We start from the raw sequence: 16,418 nt of genomic DNA on the forward strand, positions 1-16,418 counted from the left end.
CATCTTAAAGCAACAAGCCAGAAAATCCATCTGTAATAGCTGATACTGTGGGAAAAGTCACTAAATTCAGAGATTTGAGTAAGGAGTCCTTCAGAGCAAAACAGTGAATTTTTTTGAGAACAGATCTTTCTGTTCTGAGTATATCCTAAGAGATATAGTGTGGTAAGAAAACACCCAGAAAACCATTCAAGGATTTCAGAAATGTTAACAAAAAGAAACATTGGAAAGCCATTGAAGTCATCTGCCCCAGCCCGACGTGACTAAAAGATTTTTTTTCTCTCTGCTGCTGGTGGGAGCTGCATGAGTATGGTTAGTTTCGGGAGCAAATCTCTTTTGAGTAAAACTTTTGAAAGATCAAAAGCAGACAAATTTTATAAGATGGTTTCAAGTTTGGATGGTTCCAACCGGATTGAAATGTTTTCTCACCAACAGGAATAGATTAAAAGTGATGTCTGGGCCTGTGGTCTCCAGAGGTTCCTGTGCTTGGTGTCCCAAAGTGTTGTGCTCTGGCTTCCCATCAGGCTCTGCACTTTTGCTCTTGGGGTTGAATTGGGGAGTGGGGGGAGGGTGGGAGAGGGAAGGAAGGCAAAGATGGAAAATTGGAAGTAGCTATCTTCCTGGAAGACATTGGACATATTAACAGGCTACGGTTATTCCAGTCAAAACGATATAAACTTTTTCTTGTGTTTTGGATCCTGGGCATGAATTTTGCCTTGGATGAAATAGATGTGATTTTGGGATGTGCACAGCGTCCCTTACGGTGGGACTGGCTTTGCTGGCTCTCCTGCTGCTGTATCTCACTCTGACTTGCAAGCCTTAAACTTGATCCTATTGTGCATTTGTACCTGGTTTTTCTAGCCTCTTCCTAGGTTAGGTGCAGCTTCATGAAAAGAGCTTCCTCAACATAGAAAACACACAGAAAACCATTAAGACATTTTAGGGCTCCAGAAGAAAATAATCTGTAAAGCAGATAAATGCTTTGATGTGGATTATGTTGAGCAAACGGTGTTTATATAAAAGGCTTTAACTTGTAAACCAATTAAAGAGTCTTATAATTTGACTTCTCTTTTTCATCAGACAAAGCTTTTTTTATACTGTAAATTTAGAAAAGAACATTCCTATTCTATAATCTGGCTGGCATTCTTTTATGTTAGCAAGGGTTAAAGAGAGCTTCAAAGCATTGTCGATGTATTGTTGTAGAAAGCTTTGAAGCTTTTATTAGCTTCACTGGAAATCTTTGTTTCCTGGAAAGTTCACTAATGGAATGTATAGTTTCTTACAGAAATCCATTTCTTAGCTGCATATAGTAAATAACCTAGTCAGTGGGGATGCTATTGCAAGATAAAATTAGTATCTAAATGAGTCCTGAGTCAGCTATTTCCATTGTAAAGTAAGTATTGGGTCCAATTAACCTTTTCCTTATCTTAATTCACCTCTCTAACTCTCCGATGACAATGTTCTACACATCTTCCAGCAACGCAGACAGCTGCTACTGAATGTGGAAATCACCTGCTCCAGCTCAGCACCTTCCATTTCAGTCAATAGCACCATCACACACCCCCAGTCATCCCGTGTGACCACTTCTCATTTTCACTGTCACCACCCAGTCTGGGACTTACTTTCTCTGGCTTAACGGCTGTGGTGGCCTCCTATCAAATTCTCTGCTTCATCTTGTCCACTTCCACACCTCCCTGCGCCCAAAGTCTATTTTCCTTGAAACAACTAGAGTGATTCTTTAAAACTAAATCAAGGTCATGTCACTCCCTCACCAACCCCCAACAGCGGCTTCTAGTAACTTCAAATAGAACCCAACGTCCTTCTTTGGCGCAGGGCCTGTAGGATTGTGCTCAGCTCTCTCTGACAGGCATTTCCTGCTGGCTCCCCAGGCACTCACTCTTCCTCGTCTTCACCCCACTCTCGCCACCTTGCTAGTCCCTTGGACTTCCGGTCACACTTCCATCTTAAAACTTGAGACTTTTCACTTGTTCTCTTCCTCCTCCTGAAGGAAGAAGGGGGTACTCACCAGCTTTCTTCCCCAGTTTGTCCAGCTCTGTGCTCAGATGTTACCTCCTCAGACAAACTTCACCACTTTATTTAAAATAGAAGCCCTTTCCCCCCATTCTCTTACCCTGCTTTTCCTTCCCAGCTCTTATTAGCTGGCATTCAGTTTATCACTGATTGATTGGTCTGTTTATTTGTCCAGTCATTTATTTATAATTTGTCTATCAGTCCCAAGAGGACGTGAGGTCCATCTTTGTATCTGTCATGTCTGACACACATAGGCAATCAAGGTGTATCTGCTCGGTTCTCAATGAAAGAAAGAACCAGAACCATTCACATTGGTGTTGGTCTGCGTATGGAGACCAAATCATAGTGCAGTTATGTTATTCAGTAGTAAGTACAGAATGTTTTTGATTGTCCCACCCTACTACAGGTTTGCCATTCAACAGTCAAGGTTTACATCTTGCCCAAGGATTTCAGCAGTAACTCAAGTTTACCTTCAACATAGTTCAACATAAGGATCCCACTACTTGAATATTTGGTGATTTAATGGTTTTATAGTGGTAATCTGTGCAGACAGACCAAGCCCCTGGAATCTCACTTGCCTTCTTTCCTCAGTGGTTGGCAGGCACATTTATAGCACAAGGAGAAAGAAGCACACACCGAAGTCTATTTTTAATACAGAAGAGTTCCTATAATTATCTAAACACTCAGAGGTTGCTTTAAGAAATTTTGTATGACTGAAGGAACTTTTTCTCCAATGAATGAGCAACTAATGATCTTCCTATAAATACTGTATGATAAAAAAAATTGCATGTAGGCGTTAATAGAGGAAGTTGGAAAAATAGTTTGTAGAACATTGTAGAAGATGATAATAGCCCTATTCCATGAGATCATTTTGTTGGTATAATTGCTCTGAGCTGCTTTAAAAAAGTCAGATGTATTGATATATAATTTACATACAGTACAACGTATTCTTTTTGAAAATGTATAACTATGAGTTTTGATAAGTGTATATAATTGTGTAACCACCATAATGAAAATATAAATTTCCCTCACCCTAAAGTGTTCCTTGTGCCCCTTTGTAATCAGTCCCTCCACTCAGCCCATCAGAACCATTGTTTTCCATCCTTATAGTTTTGCGTTTTTCAAAATGTCATATAAACGGAATCAAACTGTATGTAGGTTTTTGAATCTGGCTTCTCTCACTGAGATGAATGCACTTGAGATTCACTCATGTTGTTGTGTTGTCAGTAGCTTGTTCCATTTTATTGCTAAATAGTATTCCATTGTGTGGATATACAGTTTGCTTATCCACTCACCAGTTGATGGATATTTGGGTTGTTTTCCAGTTTATGGTGATTATGAAGAAAACTCTCATAACATTTATGTACACATTTTTATGGAAACGTAAGTTTGCGTTTCTTTTTCTTGAATAAATACCTAGGGGTGGGGGCTGCTGAGTCATATGGTATCGATATGTTTAACTTTAAAAAAATGGCCAAACTGATTTCCAATGTGGCTGTGCCATTTCCTGTCTTCAGTTCCGTGAGCTGCGTTACAGCCCTTCAGTACTGATGCCCAGAGTGCTTTTCCTCCCTGAAGAGACACCTCGGGATTTCTCCCTCACTTCTTTCCCCTCAATTTTGTGTTCCAATCTCTTCTACTTGGATCTTTAAATAACTTTGATGTATAAGTTCTTTCAGCCCTTCAGTTTCTGTTTTCTGTCTCTACACATAATGCTAAGTTTCTATCTGTGTGACTCACCAGCTTTCTTAGTTCTAACTTAGTAGAGAACTAAGTTAAACTGATCTCAAGGGTGATGACTGCCCCGAGTAGGGCTTTCATGCAAGTGTAGGAGGCTCAGGGATGTGTGGTTGAACGCTATCCACATCTAGGGACAGAGTCTATTGTTAGGTTGGTGCAAAAGTAATTGCAGTTTAAAAGGTTAAAAATAATTGCAAAAACCGCAATTACTTGTGCATCAACCTAATATTTCTCTCCTGGCAATAAGGTGTCACCCACCAGGTGTGGAATATACAACTGTGCTTGGATGTTCACAGTAGTGAAGATTCATTGCACCCTAGGTGGAGAAGTCAGAAGCAAATCTGTGACTATTAAAAGGTATGCAGGTTTGTCTTGAGATACTAATTATGAAGTGTGTAGACTCTTGTGAACAGGTTTTGTTCTCTCTTAAAGCATTTACATTATTTTTTAATTACTGGTGCACATAGCATAATGGTTAAGAGTGAGAACTCTTAACCACTGTGCTATGTGCACTAATCACCTAGGTAACCTTGGGCAACCTCTCTATGCCTTAATATTTTCAGCTGTACAATGGGGATAATAATAGTACCTAGTAGTGGTGATTAAATGGTTAATAGAGAGGGTGCCAAAAAAATGTATACACATTTTAAGAAAGGAAAGAAAACTATATTAAAATTACACTGATGGTAACCACTTTGAGCACCTCTTATAATTGCAGAAGTCAAATATGACTGTATTCATCTTTTGTTATCAGTATATATTGAGTATTGCAATTTTAATACAGTTTTTTCCTGTCTTAAAATGTGTATCCATTATTTTGGCAACCTTTGTATGTATGTAATGCTTAGAACAATACCTGGCAAATATTACATGCTATGTGAGTATTAGTTTCTGCTGTTATTGTTATTAACTAAACTTTATTCCCAATAAAAATGTGTGTTTTTCATGTACTTGTCTCTCTTTTGCAGCTGCCAGGTACTAGCTACCTGTTCACACCATGACTAAAATTCAGTTAACAGAACCAGAATCTTACCACATTTTCTGGAGTAATGTGCAGTTACTGGTTATCAGATTTGTGTACTTATACTCACATATGTTGACCCGAATCTCATTTTTAAGTGATATCAGTTCTCAGGTTTAGCTTATTTCTCTTACTCCTGGAGGCTCAGGAAGAAGTCGTGATTTCTGAGGTACACTGTGATTCTCCCTCGGTCCCTGATTCCTCCATGTGAAAGGTTGAGTCCACCATAGTTTTAGTCATTATGTCAGGGTTAGAAGTTTGGCCACAAGACTTTTAATCATCTCTTTCTCTCTTCCTAGTTTCTTTGTTGCTATCTCCATACAAAGATGGTTACCTTTTAGCACTTCTTAGCAACATTTTCACCATACATTTTTTTACAGTGGCCATCTCTGCAGAGAGCAGACATGACCTGGCTTTCCCATTTGGGACCTATGGTGTGTGGGAGTCTAGTCAAGTTATCTCTCTCTCTCTCTCTCTCTCTCTCTCTCTCTCTCTCTCTCTCCCCCCCTCTCTCTCTGTCTGTCTGTCTGTCTCTCTCTCTGTCTGTCTCTCTCTCTCTCTCTCTCTCTCTCTCTCTCTCTCTATATATATATATATATATATATATATATATATATATATATATATATATATATACACACACACACACACACACATATAGAGGGTACCAAAAAATGTATACACATTTTAAGAAAAGAAAACTGTATTAAAATTGTAATAATATATACCAATAACAAAAGATAAATACAAACCATGTTTGACTTCTGCAATTATAAGAGGTGCTCAGAGTGGTTACCATCAGTGTCCAGACACTTCTGATGATGGCAAACTACTGCTTGAGCAAAGTTGACCAAAGTTTCCACTTGTATACACTTTTTTGGCACCCTTGGTATATAGATGCACATACACACACATATGTGTATACATATATATATATATATATATATATATATATATATATATATACACACACACACACACACACACATACATACATATATATTTAATTACTAAATATAAAGTTGTGTATACATCTTAGCCAGTTTGGGCTGCTATAACAAAATACCACAGACTGGGTATCTTAAACAACACACATTGATTTCTCATAGTTCTAAAGGCTGGGAAGTCCAAGATCAAGGTGCTGGCAGATTCCGTTCTTGGTGAGGGCCCACTTCTTGGTTTGCAGACAGCCACCTTCTTGCTGTGTCCTCACATGGTGGACAGGAGAGAGAAAAAGCAAGCTCTCTGTGTCTCTTCTTATAAGGACATAAATCCCATTCATGAGGGCTCCACCCTCATGACCTAATTACCTCCCAAAGGCCCCACATCCTAATGCCATCTAAGTGGGAGTTAGGGTTTTAACATATGAATTTGGAGGGGGAGAACGTTTGGTGATTTAATGGTTTTATAATGGTAATCTGTGCAGAGAGACCATGGCACTATATATGGATGCTATAAACAATATAAAATACACAAACACATATATCAATCAAACAGCAAGCAAAGTTTTTCTTCAATGTTTGCTTGCTACTTGTTTATTCATTTTGTGGTTGCTATGGGGCAAGTGGTAGGAGGCACCACAAATTTTGGAAAAAAAAAAAAATGAAAGAACTCAAAATCGAGAATTCTGCCCATTAACTTAATTTCCCCACCTGTGATTTTGGCTAATATCCACATCCTTGGAATTTTGAAGCAGAAGACCTCCCAGGGTTTTGCAGGAACATATTAAAAAATATACAAGAACCTGACATTGCCTTTTAAGAACCTATGCTGTAATGGGATATATGGGAAGCCTATATAGCAGCATAAAGCCCATGAAGTGGGAAATGAGTCCCCAAAGAAAGATATCCCTGAGGACAGAGGGGTGGTGGCATTTCTGGATCTCACTAGGGACAATCGTGGTGCTTATTTTAGCTCCCTTTCCTTCATGTGTCCCCCACGTCAGTTGCTATTTTGATTGTGAGCATCTTCCTGCAGCTGGTGGTGTGCTGATTGCCAGAAGCCCTGGGGGGAGGGGAGAGCTGCCCCTGTGTCCACTGGTATGCCTGTCAGTCCTTCAGCATCTGTTTGTTCAGCACTGGACTCAGGACTATGCAACACTAAAAACATATAATATGACAAGAGTCCTGCTTATAAAAACCCACTGTCTCATTTTTAAAGAAAAAAAAATACATATGAAATTCAGGCAACTCTTGATTAAGAGAAGCAGAGTACCAAAAAATTGTCATTGTCATATTATACTTTAAATGCATTTAACATACCCTTACTTAGTGAAGACTACCAACATTTACTTAGTAAAAAAAAATCCAGTATTTAGGAAAATAGTCACTGTTCTATGGATATTATCTTAATGTATAAAAATATTACAAGCATAATAGTTTAGGATCACAAAATCTCCTATAAGTTACTTGAGAAATAAAATAGTCTAGTTTTAGTACTCTTAAAATGATCTATTACTTGTTCTTTATTCAAGCTTTCTGCTCCCCCGCCCCCCAATATTAAAATGAAGCCTAAACAATTTAGTATGTCATTGAGAGCTGTGTTTTCCTCTTTCTGAAGGTGTTGCAGTGGGCCTAGTGATCTTTGAAGGGAGTTCCTCCCCTCTTGTCCCTATTGCCCTATCTCCCATGGTACCTGTTGCCCTATCTCCTATGGCATCTTCCCACTGGTGTCATTGCTCATTTATTTGCCTCTAGCCTTGACTTCTACACATGGCAGTGGAGTCACTTGCTAATAGTTTTCCTATCAACTTGTATGGTCCTAGAATTAATGTTGGCAGAATGGCACCTTGGACATCAATATAGTAAGTGCATGTTTGAAGGGTGGTGGAATGGGGCTATCCCTACACTGTTACAAACCCACTGTGATGTCTGTAGGCTATTCTGTAGCTACAGTCAATGGACACCTTCTGAGAGTTACATGGTTTTGTTGATTTGAAGGTATTCTTTTTTTTGTTTGTTTTACAAATGTTCAAATAATGATAATGATTTATTTATCTATCTATCTATCTATCTATCTACCTACCTACCTACCTACCTATCTATCATTACTATGGCTAAGCCAAACCTGGGCGGTTAAGAATGAACTCTAGTAGTCATTTATAATCAGATGTTTGGCAGAGATTCAGGAGAGAGAAAGGTCCCTAACGAAGAAGTTAGGCAGTCAGGGAAGGCCTCATGGAAACGAGGCATTGCGAGCTGAATCCTGAAAGATATCTTGAAATTTATATGAAGATAGGGAAGAAGTACCCATGGTTCTGGGAGGAAGTGCTCATGGCTCTGGGAGGAAGTGCCCATGACTCTGGGAGGAAGTGCCCATGGCTCTGGGAGGAAGTGCCCATGGCTCTGGGAGGAAGTGCCCATGACTCTGGGAGGAAGTGCCCATGACTCTGGGAGGAAGTGCTCATGGCTCTGGGAAACTATCTTGAAGAAACTAATTTTCCTTGCTCTAGGCATCGATGGAAAGAAAGAGGGGAGAAAGTAACCAGAATAAAGTTGGGTCTCCTAGAATCCTCGTCTCTAGGGTCTGTAAGTAGGGATTTTGTATGCTTGGTGGAGGGGGGAGAAGGCCCTGGTAAATGCTGTGCACCTAGAGAGCCTGACACTGTAGTAGGTAAGTAGTATGTGAATAAAACTCACCAGAGACGTCCCTTCACTGTGGGCACGTCCATTGGTACCTCCTGTCAAACCTAAATCTTTTGAAACATTAAAATTGTGCCTTTCTCTGGTGTATCTGCTTTCTAGATGCAATTGGTCTAGAATTCATCACAAAGTCATCTCAAAGTTCTTGCCGAGGGATTGATCATCGTTTGAAAGTCCAGCAAAAGTTTATTTTTCTCCTGGAAGAAATACTTTAGAAAGGTTGAGAAGAGGCCTGGAGAGATAAGACAAGGCCTTATGGGTGTGACCTGGAGGGGAGCTCCTCTTCCTGCTGCAGGAGCCATATTAATTCTTCTTTTCCCAATGCCATGTTTTCCTCTGGAGTGTTTTGCTGCTTTCGTACAGCTTTGACTAGTATATTAAATGTCAACATGTCATTTAACTTGGACCCTTTCCTGATTGTGGTCTTGCTCTTTCCCCCAAAGTATCTTGAGGGCATTAAAGCTAATTTATTGTTTTGTTTTTCTGTTAGTGGCTGTATTCTGAAGTTTTATTACCTAGTGACTGAGGTTTTCCCTTTGTCTTTGGACGAACCCAATTCCTAGATCTAAAGTGTTTCAGGTACAGGCCTTTCAAACTCCTTGGTCCTTGGGCTCACAATCTCCACTATAGATTATCTCCTTCCTGGTCTTACAATTTTAGAGCCTCAAGGGGATCCTTTTGCATACTCAAGTTTTGAGAACCCCTGCTCTAGAAGGTTCTCAGGGGCTGTGGGCCAATGACAGACAGACATGTGAGTCAAGGCAAAGCGTTCAGCTCTCTAAGTAGAGGGAGTGATGTGAATCCTCTCCTGCCCTCGCCTGTTGGATTCTCTTGGTTCTCTTGGCCTTTTCTCCTTTTGCATAATTTCATTGTTCCCTTCTTTTGTGGCCAGTACAGAAAGAGGGTCCTTTTGTCCAAAGCTGGCAAATTCTTCCTTAGTTTGGTATCCTGAGGAGGAGCCCTACAGGAAATATAGGCTTAAATTGATCTAGCCCAGTTCACAAGGCTCCAAAGCTTTTAGTAATAAACAGATTTAAGGGGGAGGAGGGAAAATGATTTTTCACACACAAAAAATAGCCTACTGAAACCCAACAGTTTGTCTGCGTTTACCACAACCACCTATATGGTTTAAGTAATAAGTTCATGGCTGTCTGAATTTTACCAAGCAGTGGTAACAATAATGTGTTTGGGGTTTTTTTTTGCTTCGTGGAAACTTCACATGGGTTGACTCCCATCTTTCCCCTCAACACCACAGGCTGATTTCCTTATAAGTTGCCTCCGCCTGGGTTTTTGGAGATGAACCCCATTCTTTCTATACAAAGTATAGGCTCTGACACCATGTCTCCCATATGCTACTAAAAACTGAGAACTAATCCCAGTTCTGGTACTTTACACCGGTGGTGTGTCACTGGCTGCTGTCCAGTTCAGAGCCCTCTGTGTTTGAGTAATCTGTTTCCTAAGATGACTTTTTCAAAAAGTCATCCTTGTAGAACAAGGAAGTTCTGAATAGACATTGAGAGGAAGTAGGAGGAAGTGCTTCAGTAGCCTAAAACAAAAGGTTTCCTGAAGCCATCTTTAACCACTAACGGACTAACCACTAACCAACTAATAGAACCTAAGGGCTTTTCTTGTTAGTCCAGGATCTCAGGGCTGGAGCTTTGCTTGTGTTCATTCAGTACCCCTCTCTCAGACTGAGTCATCAGGAATTCCACAGAGTCAGTCAGCCACTTTGGGTGTAAGGAATGAGTCTGTTACCATGTGAGTCATCTTGTGTACAAATTACATACAGTTAGGAAAATCACAGGAAATGTACATTTTTTTTAGTCCTACTGTGTTTCATTTGTGTGCAAGTGTGTTTTCCCTCATACCCCAGCCTTTGAGGAAAATAAATGTTGAAGATTTTTCTCTGCCTGGAATTAGCCCAATCACTCATTCTGGATGCCCTAGACCAGGGGTGTCTAAACTTTTTTCAATGTTTTTCACCAAGGGCCATATGTGGTAAAATACACAAACAGCCGGCTACTCACTCGAGGTGAAGTACGTATTGCCTCACCTGGTTTATTTAAGTAAACTAAATATATTTTTGGAATTTGTTGCGGGCCAATTAACAATGGATTGCGGACCGCAGTTGGCCCGTGGGCCGCAGTTTTGACACCCCTGCCCTAGACAGTTTAGTCTCCAAACTTCTTTCTCCAGTGTCTCTCTTTTTCTAAGGAATTGATGCTTTGTCAGTTCCTTATGGTTGACAACCCATATGAGTTCCAACTCACTCTCCTCTGTTTTCTCAGGTCTCTTTGTTATATAACTTCTCTTCCCAAAGCCCCTTATTTGGATCTGATATAAATTTGTGTTTTAGAAAGTAATCATGTTTACTCAAGATGACACTTGCCTTCAGACCAAATATATAAAATTTCAGTCACCACAGAACATTAGAGCTATGGAGAACCATTCGATAGAAACGATTTTCTTCACTGAGTTTAAGATGAAGGAAAAATGTATTTTTAATTGAGTATTTTTATGAGGTTTAAAAAGAGGCTCTAACCACTGCCTATAATTTGTAGTTGCTGATGTAGCTGAATAATTGAAAGGGAGAAAGCTTTTTAGAAGCAGAGAATGAATCAAAGCAGTGTATCCTGCTTTGCTCATGCATGTGGTTGTCTTATATTATTTGCTATTTTCTTTCTTAGATTTCAAAGAAATTTTTCTCCTTTTTCAGAGAGAGCTTGATTAGATGGTCTTGAAGGCTTGAAGCTGAGGAATGAAGATTTTGAAGTCATTCTACATCTGAAGCCATGATTTAAATATCAGCAGTACGGTAAGTATTTTGGAAAGAAATATAACAGTTTTGTGGTTAACACATACATCATTGGTTTTTGTCTGCATTTTGAGAATACATTAAAGTATACAGTAATAACATCTATCTAGTAAAGTTGTAAAGTATGTTATGAAGGGTGAATTTGTTTGAATCACATTCAACAAATCAGAGCTCTGAGAAAATGAAAGCTACCTGTGTGATTAGGGTTTTTTTTTTCAGCTAAGCTGTGGCTATGAGAGAACATTCAGGGACTCTAAGACTTTCTAGATGAGATCAGATCCAGTCACAGGAAAGGAAGCAAAAGCTTCCTTCCAGGAAATGTTCTATCTGAACTGCCTCTCTGGAGCAGTATTTCTCAAAGTGTGTTCCTGAGAACACAATTCCCTAGACTATTATTACTGTGGGGATGGAGGTGGGAAGATGGGTCTGTGCTCAAATGAGTTTGGAAAAACTTGGATTAAACAATTGTTTTTGAAGGATCTCAAAAATGAATGAGTCTTATGAATCTCTATGGGTGTGTTTAGTCAGCAGTGCTTACCAAAGTCATCTGGACTCTTTTCTTCTGGGCATCTTAAAACCAGTGTTCCATTTATTCATTAAATATTTATTGAACACCAGCCATGCACGATGTTAGATTCTAAAATGACAACAATAAATGAGATTGGCAATGTTTGTGTATAGACAGTAAATAAGGTAAGAAGAAAGTAAGAGCAATTATTGATAGGCATGATAACAGATATTTAAGAGAATGATCTGGGGAACTAAGGGGCCTGGGTTTTAATTCTGAGTCTGTCACTTATAAACTGCATGACCTTGAATAAGACATTTAACCTCTTTTTCAATTTCCATATCTGTAAATTGATGATAATAACATCTGTCTAGTAAGGTTGTTGTGAGGATTAAAATGATGACTACTTGCTGGCAAATACTAAGACTTATACAAGTGTTATCCAATTTGGTGATTATTATAATAATGGATGGGTACTTTGAAGGTTATATAATAGACTGACTGGGGAAAAGATATTGGTGGATGGGAACGTTTGAATATGATTGACCAGGACTGCCCAGAAATAGAGAACTGTAAAGATGAGACGTATTGAGTTATGGAGATAGTATAGAGAGAGCATACACAGGGAAAAGCAAGTGCAAAAGTCTATGTTTGATGCAGAGAAAACATTTGGCAAAATACAATTCCTCTTCATGATAAAACAAAAACAAAAATAATAAAACCAAAAACAACAAAAATGAAACAAACTAGGAATGAAAGGGAACTTTTTGAACCTGAAAAGGGAGTCTATGAAAAACCCACAGCTAACATCGTACTTAATCATAAAGTACTGCAAGCTTCCCCCCTTAGATAAGGAACAAGACAAAGATGTCTACTCTTATCACTTCTGTTCAGTATCATCCTGGGGGTCCTAGCGAGGGCAGTTAGGAAAGAATTTAAAATAAAAGACTTCTAGACTGTAAAGGAAGAACTAAAACTATCTCTATTTGCAGATGACATGATCTTGTATATGGAAAATCCACTAAATTATAGAACCAATGAACAAATTCAGAAAGGTTGCAGGGTACAAGATCAGTACACAAAAATCAACTGTATTGCTATACACTTATACTGAACACCTGAAATGAAATTAAGAAAATAATTTATTTTACTTTAGTATGGAAAATAATAATGTACTTAGGAATAAATGTAAGCAATGAAGTGTAAAACTTATACTCTTAAAAGTATAAAACATTATTGAAAGAAATTAAAGAAAATCTAAATAAATGAAAAAACATCCCACGTTCATGGACCAAGACTTACTATTGTTCAAATGGCCATGCTTCCTATACTGATTTATAGATTCAATGCAATTGCTATCAAAATCTCAGATGGATTCTTTACAGAAATTAAAAAGCTTATCCTAAAATTCATATAGAAATTTAAGGGACCCAGAATAGCCAAAACAATCTTGAAAAATAGCAAACTTGGAAGACTCACATTTCCTGATTTAAAAACTTAACACAAAGCTACAGAAATCAAGACACTGTAGTACTGGCATAAGGATACACATATTTTGAAATAGAATTAATAGACCAGAAATGAAGCCATACATTTAAGGTAATTGATTTCTGACAAATTTTCCGAGACAATTCAGTGGGAAAAGAAGTCTTTTCAACAAATGGTTATGGGACAACTGGATATCCACATGCAAAAGAGTGAAGATGGACTCCTATCTCATACCATATACAAAAATTAATTCAAAATGGATCAAAGTCCTAAATGTCAGAGCTAAAGCTATAAAACTCTTAGAAGATCACATGGTTTTTAATCTCTTGACCTTTGATTGGGCAGTGGTTGTTAGATAAAATATCAAAAGCACAAGTGACAAGAGAAAAATAGATAATTTGGACTACAACAAAATTAAAACTTTTGTGCATCAAAAGACATTATCAAGAGAGTGAAAATACAACCCACAGAATAGGAGAAAATACTTGCAAATCATATAATCTGATAAATGACTTGTTATCTCAAATATATAAAGAACTCTTACAATTCAATAGTAAGAAGATAACCCAACTCAAAAATAGGCAAAGCTCTCAGTGGACATTTCTCCAAAGAAGATATGCAAACAGCCAATAAGCACCTGAGAAGATTCTCAGTATCACTAGCCATCAGGGAAATGCAAATCCAAACCATAATGAGATACTATTTCATTCCAGTATGGAAGACAGACAGTAACAAGTGTTGGTGAGGATATGGAGAAATTCGAACTCTCATGCATTGTAAAAATCTTTCCAAATAGCTGCTTTGGAAAATAGTCTGGCAGTTCCTCATACAGGGAAACATAGAGGTACTTTATGATCTAGCATATCCACTCCTAGATACATGTACATATATAAAGGATATGTTTTGGACATGTGAGTATCAGCACTTGGTGATTGATGAGATACTAATACAGGGAGTAAGGTGAAAAGAGGAATTAAGAATGACTCTTAAATTTTGGCTGTGGCAACTTCTGAGAAAGAGAGGAAAGACTAGGGATGGAGTTGTTTTTATTTTTTAAATGGTGAGAGCCTGCTTTGAGAATCCAGAGTTCTGTTGTGGATACATTAAGTTTCAGTACCTGTTAAATATCCAGATAGAGATATTAACTAGACAGTTGAATGTGCATCTAGAACTCAGAGGAGCAATTCTGACTGGATTTAAAATTTAGATAATAGGTAAATCCATAGGCAAGGATGAAGAGAGAGAGAGAGAGAGAAAGAGAGAGAGAGGAAAGATGGGTAGATAGATGGGGGGGAGAGATGGACTGGGGGAGTGAATAAGTCTAAGGATGAGGTAGAATAGAGGAGAACCACAAAGAAAACAAAAGGAGCACCAGCCAGGGAGGAAGGCAAGTAGGAGAGTTTAGGGTCACAGAACTCAGGTGATTTGAGACGGAGGGAGGGGTCCACAGAGGTGGAGTGACGGAGAGTTCAGTAAGAGGAGAACAGAAGCATCTTTTGGAACTGCCAAGATGGATGTTGTTTCACTGTAATTGAAAACAAAACAAAACAAAACAAAAACACAGCAACAACTGGTACCATGACAAAAACAAAAAAAAAGTTCAATAGTGGAAACCAGATCACAGTGGGTTGCAGAGGGAATGTGAAGTGTTAAACTAGAGGGAGGTGGGCTAGTATTTCTAGACGATTGCTGGAACCACACTCTGGTGAAAAATTGCTCAAGGATCCTTTCCTGCTCTGCTGAAACAACTGAGTGCCGAGGGCTGAGTGCTGGTAGGGTTTGAAGGCCATCTCTTCCCGTGGAGCCAGCTCTTAGGGGTATAAATCCTGCAGCTAGGCAGCTGCCAACTTGTAGGTAGGGGTTGGTAGTGCTGGGCTGGGATCCAGACAGGAGGGTCATTCTTTGCTTTGTTCTCTAATGGTTTTGATTTTCTTTTGTTATTTTGATTGGGAGAAAGCTGAGAGAAGGATTTTATTACTGTGCTTTTTCAAAGTTTCGATCAAATTGTTTGAAAATGTTTATTTGAAGTCAGAATAGAGAAAAGGCATTCTATGCTTTAAGACACAGTCTTTATAAAGCAAATTTCTGGCTGTATGTACATCACTGTATGTACATCTCTCTAGACATCAATGGAACCCAGTATTTGGCCCACTGAGCGCATAGTGGGTCCTGAAGCAAGGTGGAGGGAGAAGTGGCAACTTTCTCAGAAGGCACACAGAGAGATGCTTGAGGCAGATGCTTTTCATAAACCTCAGGAGTACGTTGACCATGCATCTTACCATTGGCCTGAGCACATTGTTTCTCATGCTTCTGTACTAATTTAAACTGTGTGGAAATTACTTTTAAAGATACATGTTCCTTTAAGTAACCACCCAATTTTCACTTACTCTTGAGAAAATGGACTGCTACTTAGGCATATAAATGGCCTATCATAAAACAGTATTTTTAAAATCCAACATTTTCTAACTAGCTTGGCACAAAATTAGAAAACATCCTCGTTTTTCAAGCCCTGGTTAAAGGCTCTTTATAAGGATTTTTCTTGTGTATGTGTTTAAAAAAAATTATGTGGTTGTTGTTTGGTTGTGTTTTATTGTATATGGAAGGGCTATGTATTTATGGATTTTGAGGGAAGAATTTTTCAGTATTACTTTCATGAAAACATTCTTATTCTGAAACAAGAATCTTAATTTGTCCCAGAGCACAGGTCCACAGGGTTTTAAATGTATTATTATGAGAAAACTTTATTAGTAATGTGTCCTACTTGGTGAGAAGCTAGAATATCATCCACAAGGAAATAGGAAAACACCAGCTTAAAAGAAACCCGGACTTTAGAATCTTGTTTTTTTTCAGCTGTCCCCTGCCCAAGTTTAGAGATTTTACCAGCTTCTGGTAACTTCCAATCAGGAGAGAATGAGAGTGGTTATCGGGAAGAATTATTTGAACCTCAACGCGTTATTTTGCCTAAAGGGCCGTGCTAAAGGGCACTTTTTATATCTTGATTTTAAAAGCGCTAGAGAAAGTGGTTGTAACGAAAACGAGTTTAGTCTGCTGTGTGCACAACTAACTGCTTCTGGAGAGCAGCCTGCAGGAGACTCACCATGGCCTGGGTTGGACAAGGTCAGTGTACAGTGTCTTCTGACTGTTTTCAGAGACTCGGATTATATGAAGCAGGTGCCA

At 38.7% G+C, this 16,418-nt stretch overlaps 1 protein-coding gene across 7 annotated transcripts in view; it reads left to right on the forward strand.

Moving 5' to 3' along the window:
• SVIL (supervillin) overlaps positions 1-16,418 on the forward strand; it is a 222,385-nt gene that overhangs the window by 46,819 nt on the left and 159,148 nt on the right. For all 7 annotated transcript variants that reach the window (XM_074324735.2, XM_074324729.2, XM_074324730.2 and 4 more), the window contains one exon: positions 11,147-11,245. The gene's annotated coding sequence lies outside the window, so the exon portion shown is untranslated. The remainder of the gene's footprint in view (positions 1-11,146; positions 11,246-16,418) is intronic.

This window comes from Rhinolophus sinicus, chromosome 1 (assembly GCF_057876585.1).
Source record: "Rhinolophus sinicus isolate RSI-liver-muscle chromosome 1, RSI-T2T, whole genome shotgun sequence".
NCBI lineage: Eukaryota > Metazoa > Chordata > Mammalia > Chiroptera > Rhinolophidae > Rhinolophus > Rhinolophus sinicus.